At 45.6% G+C, this 4628-nt stretch overlaps 1 long non-coding RNA gene across 1 annotated transcript; it reads left to right on the top strand.

The window, feature by feature from the left end:
• The first annotated feature begins 219 nt into the window (after positions 1–219).
• Positions 220–3499, top strand: LOC119878072. The gene is made up of 2 exons (XR_005386293.1): positions 220–407; positions 3239–3499. It is a non-coding gene; the product is annotated as an uncharacterized LOC119878072 (long non-coding RNA).
• The last annotated feature ends 1129 nt before the right edge of the window (positions 3500–4628 follow it).

Raw genomic sequence — 4628 nt, 5'->3', positions numbered from 1 at the left:
ACTGATTCAGCAGTTCCCTAGGTCACCTGCTGCTCATCTGGACTCTGTGCACTGGCTAATCCCCCTTCACCTGTTACACCACCCCCACCTTCTCCCATTGGGTAACCATCAGTTCTCTCTAATTAAGAGTCCAGAGCCTCTGGATCTCTTCCCCCCCCCCACCCCCCCCCCCCCCCGCAGCTTTCTGTTTTCTTCTTAAATTACCCTCATGAGTGAAATCCTAAGGTATTTGTGTTTGTCTGCCTGACTCAGTTTGCTTAGCCTTCTACTCTCGGGCTCCATCCATGTCCTTGGAAATGGGAAGATTTCATCCCCTTTTTATGGCTGAATGATACTCCTTCCTGTGTGTGTGCCCGCCCTCTCGCGTGCGTGTGCGCGTCCGCGTCCACGTCCACGTCCCGGCACACGTATGTACCACATCTTCTTTATGCACTCGTCAGTCCGATGGACACTTGGGGTGCTCCCCTCTTCTTGGCTATTGTAAATAACTCTGCGGTAAACATGGGGGCGCGTGTGTCCTTTGAAGTAGTGTTCTTGTATCCTTTGGGTAATTATCCGGTCCTGCGATTGCTGGGTGTGGCAGGGTCGTTCTAGTTTACCTTTTCGAGGAACCTCCGCGCTGCTTTCCACTGTGGCTCTGTTCCCAGTTTGGGCTCCCACCAGCAGTGCGCCAGCGTTCCTTTTCTTCCCCATCCTCGCCGGCACCTGTTGTTTCTTGTGTTACCGATTTTTAGCTAGGCGTTTCCTGACTCCGTTCGTCCTGCTGGTTCACGGTGAACACAGATGACCCTCAAGAGATCCCACCAGTAGGCTTACGGATTTTTCTTGGACTTTGAATCTTCAGGCTCCCCCTGGCCTCTGGCTTGTCTGCACCACACCTGTCCCTTGGCAGCCAGCTCTCTTCTCCTGAAGCCTCATGGTTCAGTGGGCCAAAGAATGGGCCAGAGGGCAGCCAGGTCCCACAGGGGTCCAGGACCTGTTGACCGGTCTTGCAGAACGCGGTCCTGCGGAGGGTCACGAGGCCCTGAGGGCCACCAGCTGCCTCCCTCCATGGAACCCCGGGCACTGGTTTGTGCCCAGGGGTGGGCGGTGGTGGGCGGTGGGCCTTTTCGGAGATGGGATGGGTTACAGAGGTGGGTCTCCCGGAAGGCCACTTGGCATCTCTGATGGAGCGCAGCAGTGTGTCCTTCCCCAAATGCCTCTGTTCACAAGTTCCAGTCGGGGGTCTCTCTGAGCGCCTTGCCCCACTGCCCCACCCCACCCCCGTTGCCTTTGGCGGCCAGGATCCCTGGTTTCAATTCTGCACAGGGAGCTCCACCATAAGACTTGCTGGGTTTTCGTCCAAGGGCCCCCGCGAATTTTTGCCCTTGGGCAGGGGGTGGGGGTTAGGAGGTCCATGGAGCTGGGGTTGGGGGCCCTTCCGTTTTCGAGGGGTTTGTGGCAGAACGGGGGGGCATGTCTGGGGACTTGGTTCGGTGTATATAGCTCTCTCTGTTCCTCAACCTAAACCGGGATTGATGCCGGCCCGGTATTGGCCCTGGAAAAGGAATGAGATGGGCCCCTGGGATGGGGGGGGGGGGGGGCGGGGGTTGGTTGTTTGTGTGTGTGTGTGTGTGTGTTTGTGCGCGCGCCTGTGCCAGCTGTTGGAGGGGAGGGGCGGCAGAGGGTGGAGTAGGTTGGGTCATCAGGTTATCAGGCAGTCAGTCTTGCAAAACCAGGGAATGAGGGCTTCGAAGCCAGAGCAGGTTGGGATGCAAAGCAAAGCAGTGGTCACCTCGGTGTGATTGTTTAAGGTCATACCCTCATAAGCCATGCCACCCAGTGCCTGGAGTACGTGATCCTGAAACTATAAAGTTGTGCTCTTGAAACATTTTATTTATAAGTATTAAATACACCTACATAGGTAAATCCCCTGTATTGTTTGTGGTCCAGAAAAGATCTATGTATACTAAATGTTTTTTAAGGGAGAAGTTACTAAGTTCATTTTTTTTGCAATGTAATTCCATGATGCAGTTGGAATATTGGGAAAATTCTATTTTCATATACAAAATTATTTTGACTTTACGTGGATCAAATCAATTACCCTTGTACTACGTATCATATGATTTATCTTTTATTGAAAACCTTAGCTAAAACTTTATAGTAAATATTATCACTGTACATTTTAGTGCATAGGTAAGAAAACTGTATGGATTTTGCTCAAAGAATTAAAATAGTACTGCCCTACAACTCAGCAATTGCACTGCTGGGGATTTACCCCAAAGATGCAGACGCATTGAATCACTGGACACCTGCACCCCCATGTTTATAGCAGCAATGTCCCCAGTAGGCAAACTGTGGATGGAGCCTCAGTGTCCATCAAAAGATGAATGGATAAAGGAGATGTGGTATATGTATACAATGGAATATTACTCAGCTATTAGAAACGACAAATACCCACCATTTGCTTCAAAGTGGATGGAACTGGAGGGTATTATGCTGAGTGAAGTAAGTTAATTGGAGAAGGACCAACATTATATCGTCTCATTCATTTGGGGAATATAAAAATTAGTGAAAGGGAATAAAGGGGAAAGGAGAGAAAATTAGTGAAAATATCAGCGAGGGTGACAAAACATGAGAGACACCTAACTCTGGGAAAGGATCAAGGGGTAATGTAAAGGGAGGTGGGGGGGGTTTGGGTGCCTGGGTGATGGGTACTGATGGGGGCACTTGGAGGGTTGAGCGCTGGATGTTATGCTATATGTTGCCAAATTGAACTCCAATAAAAATATAAATAAATGCATAGAGAAGACTCTAGAACGAATTTATACTTGTCTTGTCTCCTGGAAACAGGAGCACGTTTCTAAGTAGTGAAAGAATAGGTTGGAAGCTAAGAGCATCAACATGGAGGCAGTTGATCCATTAAGGAAGACTAGAATAACAAGTAATGCAGAGATAAACATTCCAGCACTTTTTTTAAGGAAAGATTCCTAGGGTGATGGAAAGGTCTTGTCTACGTGACAGATCAGTATTCACTGTGCATTGACTCATCAGATATAAAGCCAGATGTCCATTATCAGCATCTTATGACTTAACATTTTATGTTTATGAAAAAATGTTCCAATAATTCTGTTTTTCTTATAACCTACCAGGAAATGGAAAGTGGGGTGTTATCTTCTTAAGTCATATCTGACCTGTATTATAGGTGCATTTCTCAATATAAATTAATAAATTCTCCTTCTGTGTTTATATCTTTCAGTCCTATGATATAATCAGCATAATTTCATCTCCTGAATTTGGATGAATTCTGGAATATAACCAAGATCAGGCTGTAGACGTCTAAAATTGAAGGCCATGGCCTGGATTCTGGTGAATTCACTAAGGCAAACAACCCCTGTGAGATGGTCCTGCAGCATCCATTGAGTGCTATCTTTGGTGACACCCAGTCTTTGTTGTGTAACTTTGAATTCCTATAAATCCTTTAAGGTCCCAATAAATTTTGTTTCTCATTGCTCTGTTAGTTCTGTATGTCTACTATCCAGTAAGTTGTGAGTTTTTAGTAAATGTTTTATACTAACTCCAAATACAAAATATTACAAATTTGATGTCAAAATATGACTTTTTTCCTATAGATCACCATCTACTCATTTTTTGTAGTATGAAAATATAAGAAAAGTGGGGGATTTAAAGAGTAAAATCTGATAAAGAACTTTTCAGTACATTATCCTCACTTTACTGTTAGTATTTCTATTCATTCTGTGGTATCTCTTATTCTTCTACATATTAACTGTTTTCCTGGTCAAAATGGTTGATGTGCTTGCTTTTTGTAATAGTCCACTTTACTTTTAAAATGCTCTGTATGTAAAGAACTAGTGTATTTCATGTGAAAGCATTTTTGAAAGTTATAACTTCCAGGGAAGATGGTGGAGTAGGCTTACCCCATCCCTTGGATACACCTAGAAAACATCCACATCAGTGTAAAAAATGCAGAAAATGACCCAAACACTAGAAGACCAGACTTTCCACTTTACAATTAGTAAAGAAGAGGCCACATTGAAAAAGGGAGTAAGGGTGGAGAAGTAGTTGGGAAACAAACTGGCCCAACTACTAGGAGGGAGTGAGGGCGGCTTCAAGCATGGAGAGGGAGAGGAGCAGACTCCATACAAGGCATGGAGAACCTGCACTGGGAAGACAAATCCCCATAACGTTTGGCTTTTAAAAACCAGAGTGACATAACTTCACAGGTTCTTAGTGGGGCTAAACACCTAGAACTTTGAAAATCACCCATTTTGGCTCCAAGAGAGCCAGAAGGTGATAGGAAATTGAATTGCCTCCCTTAATGGGACAGCACAACAAGCAGTTTTGCTGAGATCCAGCATAGAAGCAGCAGTTTGAACAATACCTGAGGTATACGAGAGGGAGATTGGTTTACTAAATCTCAGAGTGTGTGCTAGAAGAGCAGGGATCTTCAGGAGACTTTTCTAAGAATAAAAGAGCTGGTGGGTACCTTTTCTCTTCCTCTCCCTCCAGCCTAGATACACAGGCACCTATGAGAACCAGGGCAGAGGAAACACTCTTCACCTAGTTTGCTAACAGCATAACATGCCCCCATGCTCTTCTGCAAATCTGTCACCTCTAGCCCAGGCTCA

The sequence above is a fragment of the Canis lupus genome, chromosome X (assembly GCF_011100685.1).
Source record: "Canis lupus familiaris isolate Mischka breed German Shepherd chromosome X, alternate assembly UU_Cfam_GSD_1.0, whole genome shotgun sequence".
Taxonomy (NCBI): Eukaryota; Metazoa; Chordata; class Mammalia; order Carnivora; family Canidae; genus Canis; species Canis lupus.
Note: the sequence above shows the minus strand (reverse complement) of the source record. Positions and strands in the feature narration are given on the sequence as shown.